Source organism: Castor canadensis, chromosome X (genome assembly GCF_047511655.1).
Source record: "Castor canadensis chromosome X, mCasCan1.hap1v2, whole genome shotgun sequence".
NCBI classification, from domain to species: Eukaryota; Metazoa; Chordata; class Mammalia; order Rodentia; family Castoridae; genus Castor; species Castor canadensis.
This window is the reverse complement of record NC_133405.1, coordinates 119,782,672-119,803,920: the sequence shown is the minus strand read 5'-3', so window position 1 is coordinate 119,803,920 and position 21,249 is coordinate 119,782,672. Positions and strand designations below refer to the sequence as shown.

At 35.3% G+C, this 21,249-nt stretch overlaps 1 long non-coding RNA gene across 3 annotated transcripts in view; it reads right to left on the bottom strand.

The window, feature by feature from the left end:
* The window catches only part of LOC141419584 (uncharacterized), a 192,072-nt gene that overhangs the window by 22,093 nt on the left and 148,730 nt on the right, over positions 1 to 21,249 (bottom strand). For all 3 annotated transcript variants that reach the window (XR_012444228.1, XR_012444227.1, XR_012444229.1), the window contains one exon: positions 20,812 to 20,955. This is a non-coding gene — a long non-coding RNA (uncharacterized lncRNA). The remainder of the gene's footprint in view (positions 1 to 20,811; positions 20,956 to 21,249) is intronic.

Genomic DNA, 21,249 nt, shown 5'->3' with positions numbered 1-21,249 from the left:
GACAGATGTAGGTATATTATTTGGTTCACTTACTCTTAGTTAATTACCTTATGGTTCAAATACCAAGTGATAATAGAAAACATGATAAATGCTTAGAACTTTATAAAAAGTGACTTGCTTTCTGCCAACCAATTCTCAGCATATTTTTTGTTCTATAATGTTTGTTTCCAGAACAAGACACAGATATTTTTCCTTTATCAGAGGAATATGTAATAATGCCTCAACTAGTTATGACATGTGAATAAAATATTTGATACTTTAACAGGCAATTTATATTTGGTTTCTCATTTATTTAAGAAAACATATTTAAGATTAAATTTCTATGTGCATTTTATATGTAAGTTACTATATTATAAAATTATATAAAACATGTGTGTCCTGTAAAATTTATGAACACTGATAATAGTGATTTTTTTTTTTGCTGGTACTGGGGCTCAAACTCAGGGCCTCATGCTTGCTAGGCAAATGCTCTACTACTTGAGCCATGCCCCTAGTCCTTTGCTTTTAGTTTGTTTTTCAGAGAGGGTCTTATGCTTTTGTCTAGGCCGCCTTTGGACCACAATCCTCCTATGTCTACCTCTTGAGTATCTGGGGTTACAGGCATATGACAGCTAAAAATGATTTGCAAATATTAGTGTTTGGGGATACGGCTATCTTTGGTAGATATATTTTTTAATTTTTCATAATAGTTTCCATAAGAGTAGATTTAAAGTTAATGATAGTATGTTTAAACTCTTGAAGAATTAGAATGCTCTTCTCAGAGTAAGGATACCAATTTCTGAGAATTTTGAAGTACAAGAGCATCATGGTAGGTTTCAAAATACTGTTTTCAAAGGAAGGGAAGAAGGAGAGGGGTTAAAGGAATATAACAGAGGGAGTGAATTTGCTCAAAATATATTGTATGCATGTATGGAATTCTCACATGTAACCCTTTTGTATTATTTAATGAATCCTAAATAAATAATAATTTTTTAAAAAGGGTATCCTGGTTGGAAGAATAATCACTCTTCTTCTAAAGATACTCAAGTTCTAGTTCCCAGAGCCTATAAATATGCTATATCACATGGCACAGTGGAACTGAAGTTTCAGATGGAATTAAGTTTCTTAATCAGCTGACCTTACAATAAAGAAATTACCACTGTGTTATTCAAGTGGGCCCAATGTACTCACAAGAGTCCTTATAAATGAAAGAGGGAGGCAGAAGAAGACAGGCAGAGAAGGAAATATGTGTATGTGAAGCAGGGTTCAAGAGAAGTTCAAGTCATTGCTGACTTTGAAGACAGAGGAAGCAGACCATGGAACAAGACATGAGTTGCCTCTAAAAGGTGGAAAAGAGAAGGAAACGGATTCTCCCCTAGAGCCTCCAGAAGGAACACAGAAATCCTGACACCTTGATTTCATCCCAGTGAAACCTATGTCAGACTTGTGACCTACAAAACTGTAAGATAATTAATTCCTGTTGCTTTTAAGCCACCAAGTTTGTGATCATTTTTTACAGCGGCAATACAAAACTAATGCAGGAGTGTTATTCTTCAAAAAGATACCATTATTCTGCTTTCTGTTAGCCACTGGGCTGGAAATATTTACAGGGAACCTCATTTTAAGGTAATGGGTAAAGGACATACCTTTAAACCTGAACCAACTTGATATTTATATGAGTGACAGCTACTAGAATAGGTCATTGCTATTTGAAAGGAGCAATAGGCTATATTTCACAGCTGTTTTACAAAGGCATTGGAGACTTCCTCTACTGGGCAGTAAGTGGAAATTTTCAAGAAACAATAGCTCCTATTTTAACAACAAGAGAAAGCTGAATAAATTAGGCACTCACAATTCATAAGGAAGCTTTTTGGAGAGCTGAGAATACAAATACATACAAATAGACAAAATTCTACAAATTTATTCTTAGAGGAAGAAAAGCATGCTTGCCTTCATCCTGATGGAGCAGTAGTAAGAGATAATTTCTACCACAGATGAAGTTAAGGAGAAATCAGATGTTTAGCAATGTTTTAATGGCTGTGACTGAGATGACATGATAGATTAGAATCCTAAGGAACTGCAGCCAGAGAGAGTTTGCCCTGATCTGCCAAATCATTCCTTCAAACTTCCACTGAATCTACAGACATAAAACACTGGAGTTGGGGAGAAAGAAAGAAGACCTGAGAGATGTAATCCCTGAAACATGCAGAGAATTTCCTAAGTTCAAGGCAACATGTGAATATTTAGCTGAAAGCAGGAGAAATGACTAGAGTTCCCTCCAAGATACAGAAAATCTTCATGTGAACTGAAGCTGACTTCCATAATTGAGTTCAGTGTTAGTAGACAGAGAAAAATTCCTGCAAGATACCAGACCTTCCAAGGTGGATCACCACATACTGAAAGAGAATTTCCACTGAGTGGACTGCAAAAGCCCTCTGAAAACTGTGAAAAGGCTGAGATAACCTGGCATGAAGAAAGCTTATGATGAGTACTGGTGAGCAAAAAGAACTTTACAAAGAACCAAAAATTTGCCAAAACAAACAAACAAAAAGAGTGATTTCTTCCAATTTGGAAAAACATAATAAAAACTCCAGTTTTACCAGTGCTCAGCTCTCTAATGCTGCTCATAATCTATCCCTCAAAATACTGAAAGTCATTGATGAGTTAAAATTAAAAATAACTTGGGGACTATGGGCATGGCTAAAGTGGTAGAACACCTACTTGCCCAGTAAATACAAATCCCTGAGTTTAACTCCTGGAACTTCAAAAAGAAAGAAAGAAATTAAAAGTAACTACAAATAAATAAAATTGACACTAAATTCAAACCCTCATCAAAAACAAATTACCTTGAATTTTTGCCCCATCTTCTCACCTGAATGACTATGCATATGCAATTTTATAGTTAAATAATACTATTTCAGTCTCTATTACTCTTTTATATACAGTGTCTGACATAAAGTAAATAATTATGAAAAGCTGGAAGAAAATTGGCCTATGACCAAGACAGGAATACTCCATATAAGCAAAGACAGAGATGGCCCAAATCTTTGTGTAATTTTTCTATTTTATTTTATCATATTACATTTACTTACATGTGTATACATTGTTTGGGCCTCCTCCTCCCTCACCCCCACCCCTCACTTTCCAGCAGAACCTGTTCTACCCTCTTGTTCTCCAATTTTGTTGAAGAGAAAACATAAGAGATAATAAGAAAGTCATAGCATTTTTGCTAGTTTGAGATAAAGCTAGCTATACAGAAAGATTTCTAGAGTTGCTTCCATGCACCTGTGTATTTCAACCTATATTGGTTTATCTCTACCAGACCTCTTAACTACTTCCTAGTCCCCTACCCATAGTGGCCTCTGTCAGTTTAAGATTACTGTATTTGTTCCTCTACAGTGAGCACATCAACCACATTCAAGTTTCAGGTTTCCTTTTCTTTCCCTATTCCTCCCATGCATGTTCTCCCCTTAGTATGTGACTCATGTCCAACAATATTGCTGCATTTGTTTTAGGCCTGTAATCTGCATATGAGGGAGAACATACAATGTTTGGTCTTCTGAGCCTGGCCTAACATCGCTTAAGATGATATTCTTCAGTTCCATCCATTTATTTACCTGTGAATGACAAAATTTCATTCTTCTTTGTGTCTGAGTAAAATTCCACGGTGTATAAATACCACATTTTCTTAATCCACTCGTCAGTAGTGGGGCATCTTGGCTGTTTCCATAGCTTGACTATTTGAATAGTGCTGCAATAAACATGGGTGTGTAGGTGCCTTTTTAATAACCTGAGTTGCATTCCTTCGGGTATATCCCTATTGCTGGATCATATGCCAGGTCTATTTCTAGATTTTTAAGGAGCCTCCATACAGTTTTCCATAGTAGTTGTACTAGCTTACATTCCCATCAGCAGTGTATGAGGGTTTCTTTATCCCTGCATCTTTGGCAACATTTGGTGGTGGTGGTGTTCTTGACGACAGCTATTCTAACAGGAGTGAGGAGGAATGTTAGTGTGGTTTAAATTTGCATTTCCTTTATGGCCAGGGATGGTGAGCATTTTTCATGTGTTTTTTAGCCATTTGGACTTCTTCTTCCTTTGAAAAAGTTGGGTTTAGTTCAGTTGCCCACTTCTTTATTGGTTCATTGATTTTTAGGGAGTTTAGTTTTTTGACCTCCCTATATATTCTGGTTATCAGTCCTTTATGTGATGGATAGCTAGCAAAGATTTTCTCCCATTCTGTGTGTGGTCTGTTCATTTTAGAGACCATTTCTTTTATTGTGCAGAAGATTTTTAATTTCATGTAGTCCCATTTGTCCATCCTCTTAGTTGCTGGGCCATTTGAGTTCCACTGAGGAAGTCCTTGTCTATACCTATTGCTTCCAGAGTATTCCCTGCTCTTTCCTGTACTAACTGCAAGGTTTCAGGTCTGATATTAAGGCCCTTAATCCACTTTGAGTTGATACTAGTACAGGGTGACAGGCATGGATCTAGTTTCAGTTTTCTGCAGGCAGATAACCACATTTCCCAGAAACTTTTGTTAAAGAGGTTGTCTTTTCTCCATCATATGTTTTTTGGCAATTTTGTCAAACATAAGGTGGGCATAGCTGTGTGGATTCATATCCATGTCCTCTGTTCTGTTCCACTGGTCTTCATGTCTGTTTTTGTGCCAGCACTATGCTGTTTTTATTGCTATGGTTCTGTAGCATAGTTTGAAGTCAAGTATTGTGATACCTTCAGCATTGCTCTTTTTGCTCAGCATTGCCTTAGGTATTTGTGGTCTTTTGTGCTTCCAAATTAACTTTAGGGTAGATTTTTCAATCTCTGTGATGAATGTCATTGGGATTTTGATGGGAATAGCATTGAACATGTAGATTGCCTTTGGTAGTACAGCCATTTTTGTTATGTTGATTCTGCCAATCCATGAGCATGGGAGATCTCTCCACCTTCTGTACTCTTCCTCGGTCTCTTTCTTCAGAGGTTTGTAGTTCTCTTTGTAGAGGTCATTCACATCCTTTGTTAAGTTTACACCTAGGTATTTGATTTTCTTTTGAGGCTATTGTAAATGGAATTGTTTTCATATATTCTTTCTCAATTTGTTCATTGTTGGTGTACAGAAAACCTAATGATTTTTAAAGTTGATTTTGTATCCTGCCACATTGCTGAAGCTGTTTATGGTGTCTAAGAGTTTTTGGGTAGATTGGTTTTGGTAGTACAGCCATTTTTATTATGTTGGTTCTGCCAATCCATGAGCATGGGTGTTTGTGTAATTAACTGCAAACCAGGTAGGGCTTGGGGCAACCAGCAAACTTCTTTGTATCTAGTGAGCTGAACTACACTTCCACCCACAAGATCTGAAACCCTGTTTGTCCTTCCTTGGGTACTACATGGAGTTTCTATACTTCTTATAGTCATTCTATTACCACAGCTTAATAATTTCTTTTACTAAACTTTACCTCTTTAACATGCACTGTGATGTCTCACAGCAGTGCTCACTGCAATGAGTACCATTATTTCCAGGCTTTCAGCAGGTACGTAGAGAATACATACACAAGGAACTCACATTGTCTCTAACCCCACAGGCTGTTCCTTATTTCCCCCCACTTCATAGTTGTACCTCCCTTTTTCCACTGAGAGAAACTTGGTTTTAAAAAAATTAACACATTAATCTTATATTATCATATGATACACACAATATACTTTAGAATCACTATGCCAATACAAATATTGACATTAAAATTTATACGTAAGATACACTATTTCTTTGTAGATTTTCTCCTTTAAAATTATCTAATAAATATTTAGTCATACTCCTGAGTACAAAAAAGTGAATTTATTATTTTTTTTCATTTCATGAAATGACATTTCATGTCACTATATAATCAGTCTATTATAGGAATTATGTTCAATTATCTATGTTTTCAATTTCATGCTTTGCTTAATTTCCTTTTTGGACTTCTTGAAATGTGGAACAGTCACTTTTGGTTCAAAAGTGTATTTTAATTTTTTAAAAGGCTGGATCTTACTTAGTAGTGCAGGCTGGCCTTAAACTCATTATGTAGCCCAGGCTGGCCTAGAACTCACAATCTTCCTGAGTATTTCAGATGTGGGTCTGGTTTCTACTTTTTAAATACTTTCTAACTCTATATCTTACCTCTATAAGACCATCAAGCTATTTCAGATAGGTGGTATGACTGCATCCCTAATCCCTAATAAGTCCTTTATGGCCCCAAACAGTATAATTTTCTACTTTTACTGTTCATCCCTCTGGGAAATAGTTAAACTCTGAGTAAATAGGCTCTACATGAAAACCTGATGCATTATTTCTCAAATGGAAGGTGTTTAAAATCTATTATTTGTGAAGTAATTTCTTTAACATGGAAAGTTATTCAGGTATCTCTGCATCTTCAGCTGTGTTCAAAATTATTGAGATTCTGAAATAAGTTACTGTCAACACATAAAATATATTGCCATACTCCAATGAAAGGTAAAAATAACCTGTAAGGGAATTATAAGTCTTACTAGGATGATAAAATGTGGTGTTCAAAGAATTATCTAAAACCTAGAAAAATCATTTTACAATTCACAGACATTAATTGTTACATATTGCAATGAACTGTTTCTATCAACTGAGCACTAGCCACATTCTTATAGTAGGGTTCACCATTTTTGCATATGTACATACACTTTTTGGATCACAAGACAAGAGGAGAGCACATATGGGAGATAAAGGAATAGGTAGAAAACCCAAACCATGAAAGTGTTTGATGTCCCCACTCCAGAGTAACTAATACAGAAACCTTAAAACGACAGGTTATGATGAGCAAGGGATCAGGAAACAACGTAAAGATCAGTTAGAGTTGAATCAACATGGGTTGTAATACATGGGTACATGAAAACAATAGGAATATTTCTGTATAGCTATCCTTAACTCAACTAGCAAAAACGCTTTGTCTTCCTTATTATGCTTGTGTCTTTTCTTCAACAAAATTAGTGATAAGGGCAGAACAGAACCTGCCTGGAACTGAGGAGGGGAGGGGGGGAAGGGTGGGGGAGGGGGGCAAGGTGGAGACATGATCCAAGCAATGTATGCACATGTGAATAAATGAATAACAAAAAAGTTTTGAACCTTATATTTTCAAAAATTTGATGAAATGTTAAGTATGAAAAAGCTGTAAAAGAGGAAGTTGCAATAATAAGCAACAATAATAAATTAGAAGTAATAAAAACAAACTAAAAATGATTTGGGGATATAAATGGCTTTTAAATGTTTGAGATCAACAGGATATGAAATCCAAAAGTACACATATATTTACGAAGATGAAAATATATTAGTTTTGGTATGAGTATGACTACTCCCAAATGAGAACAAATGCATACCAATGCATCTATTCCATCTAAAGGAGGATATCTACCATAGGGGGGAAGAACAGTGGTGCATACCATGTACCCTGGATTGCATCATCAGTACTGCAAATAAATAAGTCAGGGAAAAAAATTCCCTGATTTTTTTCCCTTAGTGCTAAATTTGCAGCATTGGTGAGCGATACATTCAGAATTGCATAAATATTTATAACATGTAATACCTTCTCAGAATTATGCCACATTCCAAAAAGAACAGAAAAAAGTATTATAAGTGTTTGATTATGCATATGAAATCACTATCTATTGGAGAAATGATAACTAAGCAAATTTGATAACACTCCAAATCACTGTATTATGATTTACCTTGATTTATTAGTGTTATACATATAATTTAAATATTTTATTTATTCTTTTGTATGTTTCACTAACAATTTGTGAGATATGATTTGCATTTTTTGGCCCATAATATAGGTAATTTGTTTTTAATACAATTATGTACTATTTGATATATATTAAAATGTGTTTGTTCATCATGTACAAATTTAAGAAACATGAGAACAAAGTAGGTATCTAAGAACTCACCAGCCAACTTATGAATTAGAACATAACATTCTGCTTATATCTGTGGGCCCTATTTTATACCTTCATTCTAACTTTTTGTCAGAGAAATCACCACTATAAATGCTGTGTGCATTATTTGTTTTTAAAATATCACAATACATTAACTGATAGTTAATAGGTATCTGACTCCCAATTTTTAAATCCCTGAAACACTTTAATGTCATTAAGCTAACATGTGACTTGTTTTTTCTACTCGTATTAAAATTAGACATTACTACTTTTGCTCAGTTTCTTCACTTTTCATTTCTTTCTGAATTTCTGCCTTTTGAAGATTTGTTTCTTTGTTGTTAAATCACAACCCTTAGTATTTCTTTTAGACTGGGTCTGCTGATGGCAAATTATAGTTTGCTGTTTTGTTTCCATGATGTCAGTTCTGCACACTTGTAATCTCAGCTATGTGGGGGGTAGATGGAGACAGGGGGATGGCTGTCAGAGGCCAGCCTTGGGCAGTAAATGAGACCTATCTGAAAAATAAAGAAAAAATGGCTGGGTGTGGGGCTTAAGTGGTAAAGTGCTTGCCTAGCCAAACTCCAGTACTTGCCCACCCCTCAAAAAACATTTTCATATAGCTCCCATGTGAAAACAGGAAAAATGTATTTCATAAATTAGATTAGGCACCCTCTCTGTAGCATTCAGCTGTTCTTTGAAACTCTCATTTGTAATGACTAATTTAATATCTGCTTTTATTCCTTGATTATTATACCTCCAAGAGAGCAAAGATTGAATCTACCACTTTCATTACTGTATCAATGAACAAAGCACAAATGAATTACTACCTTAATGGGAAAGAATCAGTCCTCAATACAGATTGTTAGTTTATTATGAAATACATGTGTCTCTGAGTGAAATTACAGACAACTCATTTTAATTTTGAGCATGTTATGGGCAATAATCATTATAATTTTTAATTTTAATTTTTATTTTGTAAATTAAGCACTAAAGATCTTAAAAACTAAAATGTAATTTTCTACTTTTTAATGGACCTAAAAGTTAGAACACTTTTGACTTTAATGGAGTTAATCTTTTTTATATAAAATAATTTGGTAAGAATAGTTTATTTTATTACATTTTGTTTTAGATATTTTTAAGTAATAAAATGTTATAAGTAATTTTGCCTCAGTATGCTTCACTTAATTGGACTTTGTGATGTATTATTTAATGAACAAATAGGTTTGAGGATGCAAAGCTTTATTTTAACAACTCCTCATAGGCCTACTATTTAAAACATGCCCCAGGTAGTAAAATGTATGCCACATTTTAAAGCCCCTTTAGATGTATTTTTCAAACTATTTATAAAGATTAAAATCTATATCACTAGGATATACAATATCTGAGATTAAAATTGTAATTGTTTAGATGATTTGTTTTTTTGTTAATACATTTATAACTGAAAGACAACTATAAAATATGTTCGTATCTGGCCTCCACAGGCAAGTAACCATTACAAAGAAATGTTCAATAAGGTTTCCCAGTGTTCCTTAATTCAATTTCAATTTGAGTCTTTTGAACCTGAAGTACCAAGATTGTTAACCAGGGGTTACAGTTGGATTTTAATAGATTTTAGTTTATTTTCTGTGGGATAAAAATGAAAGCTTTGTAATTGTGAAAGAAAACTTACTGTTCATACCTCATGGATTTAAAGCAGGTTTGTTTTCTACAAAACTGCAGACAGAAAATACTTTTAGGTTTGCAATCCACACACAATCTCTGTTACAACTACTCAACTCTTTTGTTATGCCTAAAATTAGCCACAGACAATACATAAACAATTGGACATGACTGTGTTCCATTAAGACCTTATTTCCAAAACACAGGCAGAGTGTGAAATCCTGATTTAAACCACTGAAGGTAAGCATAGAAGAGTAAAATGGTTATTATTTCATATAGAACCAAAGCCCTGAGCCAGGTATGGGAATTCTATGTCTTAGAGCACTTCATTGTGACTTCATCACTGACCATTTTTTCACCTCTTAATTCACATGAATTCTATGAAAAGAAAGAATAAATACAATTTATTCTTTATCTTCTGTTATTTCATCATCTTTTGAGCCCAGGGCCTATTATAATCAAGATAAATATATATATATACTATATATGCATACATATGTATATACATTCATACATCCATGTATGCATATACGTGTGTTTTTATATATATTTCTCAAAGTTCTGTTTAGAATAAGTTTTAAATTATAGCGTAGAAAAGAGGTATCAGTTTCCCTTATTTATCAATTTCATAATGTTTAAATCTAAACTGATCACTTATGCAGTCTTTCTGAAACATAGACTGCAGTAAGTTTAGTTTTTTGTTAAATTTTCCTCTTCCTAATTGCCAATGTATATGACAAAGCTCCAGAGGAATGCTTTTTGCTATTTAATTGTTGATATAAGAAATGCAGACATGAATAACTTGTCTTACTGTTTTTCATTGGATAATGTTCATCCTTGGAATTCTGCAACAATTTTAGGGAAAAAAATCAAATGGCTCTGATTAAAATGGATTAGCAGATCCATTTTGTACTTAAAAATGCAATTATTTTCAAATCTGATTTAAGATCTGTGATAATTATATCACATTTATATATCATTCTACAACAGAAAAAGAAAAATGATAAAAGAAAAGGAGTCATAAGTTATAGATATTATTATATAGATTCCTTCTTTATATAATTAAACTCTAATAAAACCACATCTTTTAAAGTTAATATGCTTTAAAAAATCATTTGGTATTGATCTTACATAATCATGTTTAATAGCATTTTTAAAAATTAAATTTCAATAAAAGAAATAAATTACATTCAGAATTCAGAAAAAAATGACAAGCTCTTATTTCAGTGTTTCCAGGTCTTCTATTAGTCTTTTTTTCTTAGGGTGTACAAAAGTACTAAAGAGTTTTAGGCAAAAAGCTAGCAGAACAATCAAATATAATACAAAAGCTTTGGGAGTTGAGTAATTAATTCAGTGGCATTGATGATTAAAGAGACTTCTCATGTTATTAGCAAATTAATTTAGAGTTATGAGATTAATTCTAAAAATGGAGCATATTAGTAATTATTAGATATATACAATGCACCACAATGTACCTGCATCTTTTGCTTTTTCATTTATTGCCAATATTTAGGGTATACAGATTATTTTATAAATATATGTATGTACATATATTTATAAAATGGTCACTATATGGGAACAAATTAATGTTTTCATCATCTTACAGTTATCTGAATCTTTAGGCAGTAAATCACATTTCAACACATAAAATAATAATTTAAAATCACAGAAAACCAGAAAAGGTTAAAATAGAAACTATTATACACAGTAGTATCAAGTCATAAAGTACACTATGGATGACAAAAAATAACAAAACTATAAAGCAAACTGAATACATGTTTGGGTTTTCTTGATATATCATGGAACTTAATTCTATTAATTACATTATTTTACTTGGTATATTTATATTTTGAGAATTGAGATATTGTTTTTAACTAAACATATGTAATTCTAATCAAATTTATGTTTGAATGATTTTAATGTTAATTTTCTATGTGTTATGAATTGAACTTTGTGACACTCAAAATTCATATGTTAAGTCCATAACCTCTTATTTGACGGCATTTGGAGATAGAGCCTTTATGGAAATATGAAGGTTAAATGATATCATAAGTGGTAGGATTATCCCAATAGGATTAGTGTCCCAATAAGAAGAGACAGCAAAGAGCTCCCTCACTTGCTTTCTCTCCAAATGTCTACTGAGGAAAGGCCATGGAAGGACACAGAGAGAATGAGGCCATCTGTAAACCAGGTCGAGAACCCTAACAAGAAACTTACCTTTCTGAATACTTGTTCTTGCACTTCCAATCTCCAAAACTGTTAGAATAAATTCTGTTGTTTAAGTCACCAAGTTTCTGGTATTCTCTTATGGCAACATGTGTGAACTAAAAGAGTAGCACCCCTTTATGGAAAGGGAATATGTCCCAAGACCATCAGTGGATGCTTAAAACCCTATGTCTTCCTATACAAAAATACCTATAATAAAGTTTAATTTATGAATCAGGCACTGTAAAAAATTAACAATAAAAATAAAAGCTATTCAGCAATATACTGTATAAAAGTTATGTGCATATGCCCTCTTTCATAAGATATATCATTGTACTACAGGCATTCTTAATGCGATGATGTGACATGAAAAAATGCTTATGGGATGAGGTGAAGTGAGTACTACCATAACCCAAGTACAGTCATCCAGCAGCAGTTGATTTGATAACCTAGACAAACTACTAAGTGACAAATGGAGGGTAAAGTGTACAGTGTGTATACTCTGGACAGATGCATGATTCATGTCCCAAGTTAGATGGAGTGGGATAGTATGAAATTTTATCACACTATTTAAAACTTAGGAATTACTTACTTATGGAACTTTCAATTTAACATTTGCAGACCAGTAATACTGAGAGTAATTGAAATAACAGAAACTAAAACCATGGATTGTGGGGAACAACTATACACTGTTTTTGAAAACCAAAATTTCATTCCTCAATCTATAACTTTGAGTCTATTCTCCTTATCAGAAAAGTTCTCATAGAAAAAGTGCTCTGGTAATTGCTGCTGTGAGTCCTTTCTGGGAAAAGAATTTTTTTACATGTGGTAATGTTAATATATGATGAATTATTACCTATTATAAGATGAGTTGATTTTTTTCCTCAAAATTATCATGGAAAAAGTATTAAAAATATTTGAATTATTTTCCTTTGTGTGCAACTTGTATTTCTGTTGAATGTTTATATTATATTTCTTTTTCTGTCTTGAAATAAAAAATAATCAAGATATATATTGGTTTTAGTCAATTTACAATATTTTCACCAGGGACAATATGTGTACCTAGGCAGATTGTATGTATTATTGCCATTGTTTCTCTTGAGATTCACACAGATTGCTCTACAAAGTCTTTCACTATTGCTTCTACTAGTTACCATTATCTTTACTTTAGAAACAATTATCTGCTGTATGGCTACATTCTCTCTTTTTCACATCTGTAATACTTCTTTATGACATTATTTATCTCTCCATTTCATCTGTACTCTGAAGAGTTTCTCCATTTGCATTATATATTTTGCAACTATGCAGCTTAAATATACAGAAATTATCATGAAAGTTCTTTGTAAGATATTTGTGTAATTTTTAAAAACTTTTATCAATTTTGTCTGCATTTGACTTTGACTATAGTTTTGTTTTATTGATATTTCTGCTATTGCTTGCTCCTTTTTTCACATGTCCAATACATAATTGTCACTTCATTTTCAATCTTTATCATCATTTTAAACTTATGGATACCTTTATAAATTAAATATAGCTGAGTTTGCTTACTTTAAATACCAATCTGAGAAGCTATATTTTAAATTCACAAATTAGCTTAACACATATTCAGAGTAATCACGGATATGTTTGGATGTATTTTTGCCATCCTATTTTTTCCTATTTTACATGATTTCTTATTATTTCTTTTAGCTTCTTTATTGACATTCAATGGTTTATTCAAATTTTACTTTTATTCCATTCATTTACCTTTATGTTTTATATGAAGTTTCAGTGATTATTGAATTTTACCTAGTGAAATATTTCATTCCAGAAAGAAGGCATACAAAAACCATTTTAAGATACAATAATCCAACAACAAAATTCAGAAATGGAACATTACAGTTACACTTGATCTTGCCAGAGATAATTACTTTGTTAACATTTATGTTTTTCATCCTAATATTTTCTTTATACTTCACAGACTATGTGTATTAATCAGTTTTCCATTGCTTTGGTAGATACTTTGATAGAATTTTTAATATTTTTTTCTCCTTTTATCATTTTTACATTTACTTAAATGTGTGTACATTGTTTGTACTACCTCCCCCTCACCCCCACCCCCACCTTTCCAACCCCCTGCTTCCAGGCAGAACCTGTTCCCCTCTTTTCTTCTTCAATTTTGTTGAAGACAAAACACAAGAGATAGTAAGAAAGACACAGCATCTTTGCTAGTTTGAGATAAAGGTAGCTGTACAGAGAGACTCCTAGTGTTGCTTCCATGCACTTGTGTATTGCAACTCACATTGGTTCATTTCTACCAGACCTCTTTGCTACTTCACACCCCCTTCCCATACTGGCCTCTGCTAACTTAAGATTGCTTTATTCGCTCCTCAACAGGGAGCACATCAATTACATTAACGTTTTAGGTTTCCTTTTCTTTCCCTATTTCTCCTGTGCATGTTCTCCCCTTAGTATGTGAACCATGTCCAATAATATTACTGTATTTGTTTGGGGTATATAATCTGCATATAAGGGAGAACATGTGATTTTTGGCCTTCTGAGCCTGGCTAACCTGGCTTAGGATGATGTTCTGTAGTTCCATCCATTTACTTGTAAATGGTAAAATTTCATTCTTCTTTGTGGCTGAGTAAAATTCCATTGTGTATAAATACTACATTGCCTTGAGCCATTCATCAGTAGTGGGGCATCTTGGCTGTTTCCATAGCTGGGCTATTGTGAATAGTGGCACAACAAACATGGGTGTACAGGTGCCTTTGTAGTAACCTGAGTTGCTTTCCTTTGGGTATATCCCCAGAAGCGGTATTGCTGGATCATATGGCAGATCTATGTTTAGTTTTTTAAGGAGCCTCCATAATGCTTTTCATAGTGGTTGTACTAGCTTACATTCCCACCAGCAGTGTATGAGGGTTCCTTTTTCCCCTGCATCCTCACCAGCATTTGTTGTTAGTGGTGTTCTTGATGATAGCCATGATAAGGGGGGTAAGATGGAATCTTAGTGTGGTTTTGATTTGCATTTTCTTTATAGCCAGGTACGGAGGCACTTTTTCAGGTGTTTTTTGGCCATTTAGATTTCTTCCTTAGAAAATGTTCTGTTTGGTTCAGTTGCCCACTTCTTTATTGGTTCATTGATTTTGGAGGAGTTTAGTTTTTTGAGCTCTCTGTATATTCTGGTTATCAGTCCGTTGTCTGGTGTATAGCTAGCAAATATCTTCTCCCACTCTGTGGGTGGTCTCTTCAATTTAGAGATCATTTCTTTTGTGGTGCAGAAGCTTTTCAATTTCATGTCGTCCCATTTATCCATCCTTTCTCTTAGTTGCAAGGCTGATTGAGTCCCACTGAGGAAGTCTTTGCATATTCTTATTGTTTCTAAGGTATTTCCTGCTCTTTTGTGTACTAACAGCAAAGTTTCAGGTCTGATATTAAGGCCCTTCATCCATTTTGAGTTGATACTAGTACAGGATAACAGGCATGGGTCTAGTTTCAGTTTTCTGCAGGCAGATAGCCACTTTCCCCAGCAACATTTGTTGAAGAGTCTGTCTTTTCCCCATTGTATGTTTTTGGGCACTTTTGTCAAAAATAAGGTGGGTATAGCTGTGTGGATTCATATCCATGTCCTCTGTTCTGTTCCACTGGTCTTCATGTCTGTTTTTGTGCCAGTACCATGCTGTTTTTATTACTATGGCTCTGTAATATAGTTTGAAGTTGAGTATTGGGATACCTCCAGCATTACTCTTTTTGGGTAGTATTGCCTTGGGCATTCGTGGTCTTTTGTGTTTCCAGGTGAACTTTAGGGCAGATTTTTCCATCTCTGTAATGAATGTCATTAGAATTTTGATGGGAATTGTGCTGAACATGTAGATTGCTTTTGGTAGTATAGCCATTTTTACTATGTTGATTCTACCAATCCATGAGCATGGGAGATCTTTCCACCTTCTGTAGTCTTCCTCAATCTCTTTCTTCAGCAGTTTGTAGTTCTCCTTGAAGAGATCATTTACGTCCTTCATTAAGTTTACTCCAAGGTTTTTAATTTTTTTGAAGCTATTGTGAATGGAATTGTTTTCAAGTATTCATTCTCAATTTGTCCATTGTTGGTGTATAGAAAGGCTACTGATTTTTGTAAATTTATTGTGTATCCTGCTACATTGCTGAAGCTGTTTATGGTGTCCAGAAGTTTTTGGGTGGAGATTTTTGGGTCTTTGAGTTATAGGATCATGTCATCTGCAAGTAGAGGTCTTTTGACTGTTTCTTTATCTATTTATATTCTTTTTATTTCTTCTTCTTGCCTTATTGCTCTGGCTACGAATTCCAGGTCTATGTTGAATAGAAGTGCGGAGAGTGGGCACCCTTGTCTCGTTCTTGAGTTTAGTGGGAATAGTTTCAGTTTTTCCCCATTAAGTATGATATTGGCTATAGGTTTGTCATATATAACCTTTACAATTTTGAGGTACATTCTTTCTGCTCCTAGTTTTCTTAGAACTTTTATCATAATGTGGTATTGAATCTTATCAAAGGTGTTTTCTGCATCTATTGAGATGATCGTGTGGTTTTTGTCTTTGCTTCTATTAATGTGGTGTATTACATTTATTGATTTGTGTATGTTGAACCATCCCCTCATCCCTGGGATGAAGCCGACTTGGTCGTGGTGAATGAGCTTTCTGGTATGTTGTTGGATTTGGTTTGCCATTATTCCATTGAGGATTTTTGCATTGATGTTCATTAAGGAGATTGGCCTGTAGTTTTCCTTTTTGGACGTGTTCTTGTCTGGTTTTGGGAGGAGTGTAATACTAGCTCCATAGAATGAGTTGGCCAGTGTTCCTTCCCTTTCTATTTCATAGAAAAGTTTAAGGAGTTTTGGGATTAGTTCTTTTTTGAAGGTGTGTTAGAATTCAGCTGAGAATCCGTTAGGTCCTAGTCTTTTCTTTTTTGGGAGACTCTTCATTGCTGCTTCAATTTCATTACATGTTATAAATCTGTTTAAGAGGTTAATATCTTCTTGATTCAGTTTTGGATGGTCATAAGTATCTAGAAATTTGTCCATTTCTTCAAGGTTTTCCAATTTGTTGGAATTTAGGTTCTCAAAGTAGTCTCTGATGAATCCTTGGATTTCTTTGGTGTTTGTTGTTACCTCCCTTTTTTCACTTTTGATTTTACTAATTTGGGTATTTTCCCTCTGCATTTTAGTCAGGTTTGCCAGGGGCTTGTCTTGTTTATTTTTTCAAAGAATCAGCTTTTTGTTTCTTTGATTTTTTTGTATTTTTTTTGGTCTCTATTTCATTAATTTCAGCCCTTATTTTTATTATTTCTCTCCTTCTGCTTTTTATGCGTTTTGCTTTTCTAGGAGTTTGAGATGTAGCATTATGTCATTTATTTGAGATTGTTCTGTCCTCTTAATATGTGCACCCATGGCTATAAACTTTCCTCTTATGACTGTCTTTGCTGTGTCCCATAGGTTCTTGCAGGTTGTGTTTTGATTTTCATTAGCTTCTAGGAACCTTTTTACTTCCTCTCTTATTTCTGCTATGACCCACTGATCATTGAACAATGTACTGTTCAGCCTCCAGTTGTTTGAGTGTTTTCTGCTGTTATTTTTGTCGAGTTCTAGTTTTAATGCATTGTGGTCAAAGAATGCAGGGAGTTATTTCTATTTTCTTATATTTGTTGAGGCTTGCTTTGTGTCCTAAAATATGATCTATTTGGGGGGTAGTTCCATGGGCTGCTGGCTGCTGAGAAGAATGTATATGGTGTTATTGTTGGAAGAATAGACCTCAATTAGGTCCATTTAATTTATGGTGTCATTTAGTTCTAGGATTCCTTTGTTGATTTTTTGTTTGGATGACTTATCTATTGGTGATAGACGGGTATTAAAATCTCCCACTACCATGTTGGAGTCTACAGGTGCTCTTAAGTACTTTAGTGTATATTTGATGAAATTGGGTGCACTGACATTGGGTACATATAGGTTGATAACTGTTATTTCCCTTTGCTCTGTTGTACCTTTTTTTAGTATGAAGTGTACTTCTTTATCTCATTTGACCAATGTACGTTTGAAGTCTACTTTGTCTGATATAAGTATTGCTACTCTGTTTTCAGGGGCCATTGGCTTTGTAAATCTTCTTCCAGCCTTTCACCCTAAGCCAGTGTTTCTTTCTGTCAATAAGATGGGTCTCTTGTAAACAACCAATTGTTGGATATTCCTTTTTGATCTGGTTTGCATGTCTTTTGATGGGGAAGTTGAGTCCATTGGCATTCAGTGTTAATATTGATAAGTATGTGGTGATTCCTGACATTTAGATGTTTTTGTTGTTTAAGGATTTGATTGTGTGCACTTGAATCAATGCTACTCTCTGACTGCTTGTCTTTTCTTCTCCTGTGGTTTGATGCTTCCTGTCCTCTCATGGTTTTGTTTGCTTTCATCTTCTGTGTGCAGAATTCCTTGTAGAATCTTCTGTAGTGGTGGCTTGGTGGTCATATACTGTTTCAGTTTCTGTTTATAATGAAAGATTTTTGTTTCTCCATCAATTTTGAGTGATAATTTTGCTGGGTAGAGTATCCTAGGGTTGAAGCTATTTTCATTCAGTACCTGAAATACCTCACTCCATGCCTTTCTTGCTTTGTAGGTTTCCATTGAGAGATCTGCTGTTTTTTTGATGGATTTACCTTTATATGTTATTTGTTTTATTCTCTCTTAAAGCCTTTAATGTTCTCTATGCTTGTTGTTTTGATGATAATATGATGCGGGGAGGTTCTATTTTGGTCAACTCTGCTTGCTGTTCTGGAGGCTTCATGTACCTGAATGGGCAAAACTTTCTCGAGATTTGGATATTTTTCTGTTATTATTTTATCGAATATGTTACGTATCCCTTTGGTTTGCACCTCATCCTCAATGCCCGTGATATTCAGGTTTGGTGTTTTGATGGAGTTGCTGAGTTCTTGGATATTCCTTTCACAGCTCTTGAGTTGTTTGACTAAGATTTCTTCTGCTTTTTCTTTAATTTCTATTTTATCTTTGAGCTCTGAGATTCTGTCTTCCATTTGTTCTAGTCTGCTGGAGTGGCCTTCCATTGTGTTTTTCTTTTGACTATAGGGACTTTTAATTTCTAGGATTTCTGTTTAATTCTTTCTTCTGAGGTTTTCCATATCTGTGATCAACTCTTCTTTTATATTTTGTGTGGTCCTCTTTAATTCATGTATCTCTCTTTTTATATTGTCCTTTGTTTCACTCTGGTTTTTGTTGAGGTCCTCTCTAAGTTCCTGTTTTTGTTTGTGTGTCACCTCATGTTCTGTATTTTTGGTGTCTTGAAATTTCTTGAGTGCATCTTGTATGTTCTGGTTAACCATGTCTAATATCCTATCCTTGAATTTCTCAGAGATTTCTTCACAGATTTCTTCTTTGAGGATTTTTTTGGGGGCATTGCTGAGTTTCTTAGTTACATTTATTGTTGTTTTCTTGAGGCTGTTTTCTTCATCTCCCACTGAATTCTGTATTGAATTGTTTTCTTGAGGAGAGTGCTTTCCATACCTTCTCCTTTTTCCCACTGCTCCACTCGGTGCTGTGCCACTATATTTTTGGTAGGCTAGCAGGTGGATCTGATTGCCTGATTTCATTCCCTGATTTGATTTTTGTGTTGTGGCTGACTTGGTTGTTAGCCAGGTTGATGTGCTCTATCTGACCCTGGTCTGGGAGTGTAATTTAACATTAACGACTTCACAGGTTCAATGTCAGACCAGTTGTTAACATATTCTATAGAAAACCCCTTGATGATACTATCTTAAACAGTTGGAGTTAGGGTGGTAATGGTTTTTTGGCTAGTTTATAGATTATGGGGAGTTTGTAAAGGTGGCACTAAAAATAAGGGTGGGGGGAAGGAGTGGTAGGTTGACTGAGTGCTATGGGGATTGCTGGGTTTTGTGACCCTTGTGTGCGTTTGGGTATATTTTTATTGTTGTAGTGGAGGGTGGTCGTGTAAGGATTGCAGGTGGCTGGGATTGTGTGCAGTTGGTACAGTATGTTAGTCAGCAGGTGGTGAGTTTGTAGGAGGGAGGGGTAGTGTAGTGACAGGTTGGGGGAGGATGGGAGGGGAAGGTGAAGACAGGGGAAAGGGTAAATGAGAAGGGGCATAAAGATTAGTTGGGAGGGAGAATAATGGATTGTAGTACAGGAGAAGGAGGGAGAGTGAAGAGGATGAGAATAGGGATAAGAGAATAGTGATGATGGAGTTAATAATACAGGAATAAAAAAAGAAAAAGAAAGATAAAAAGAAAAAAAAAGAAACACACAAAAAGAAATCCACCAGGTTCAGGAACCTGGTTTAGTTTACTCTATTAATAAAAATTCTGGAGTTATTCCTTAGGTGTCTAATCCTGGTATTGGTGTTCAAGCAGAAGCTCTGATGTGGTCTCATAAGGTGACCAGCTTGTGAGTGGTATTTGGACTTTCTGTCCACAAGATTAGTTGGAGTTTTGGTGAGGTAAAATTGCCACCTCATGCAGGGTGGTCAGAGCTGTTTTCAGCAGGCAGCAGCTGTGGTGTTCTTCAGTTGCAGATTTGTTTGGTGAGCTCCTCCCCAAGTAAGGTGGGGCAATTCAGTTTTGAATGCTGCCCTCTGTCCCAGAGATTGGCACTGGGATCCACCTCCTGCCCTGCTTTGGGAGGTTAGTTTCCCTGTCTCAGCCTTTATGCCTCTCCTGATCTCTGCTGAGTACCGGCAGCTCTAGGCAATTGGCTTGTCAGTCCACCTCCACTCTCAGCCTTTGCTGCTTTATGGTGTGTCACTGAGAGTTCAGCCCTGAGAGCTAAGTTCCTTGCCACACCCTTGACAGTTCACCAGTGAGAGATTGGCTCTTTGCCCCTCCCTGTTCTCCAGGGCAGGTTCAGCTTTCCACCTCCCTCCAATGTTGGTGTTAGATTATAGCTCGCTGTTTATGGCTTTCAGTTTTGCTGAGGGGGTTTCAGTCCACCCAGGGCCTGCACTGGATAATTTTCCTGGTGTTGGGGGATGGGTAGGTGAGCCACATGTGCTGTGTGATGCTTACCTGTATCTTCTGCAGTTTCATGCAGGCAGCTTTGGAGCCAGCTGTCTGGGAGAAATGGCATCATTTGACGTGGTGTGGGGAGGCTTTCCACAGGCTACAGGTCCAGGATGTTGCAGGGTTTGATTCTGATTTGTGCTCTGTCTTCTGCTTGTTGGGAGAAACATGAAAAGAAAAGAAAAAAAAAAAGAGAGAGAGAAGCGGCCTGGGCCTTTTTTTCCCAGGGCCAGAGCCAGACATGCCTTGCTGGCTGTGCCAAGAGGGATTCTCGCGGCTGTTAGGTGCAATTAAAGGCCAATTTAAGGGTCAGTCTTTGAATTTTATCTGCTCCTAGTGTGATGGTGGTTATTATTTTGGCTAGGAGCAATCAGAATTACCCAAGTGAGGCTCTAGCATCTCAAGGAGGTTTCTGAAGTCATGGAGCTTAGGAGATCTGGTTTC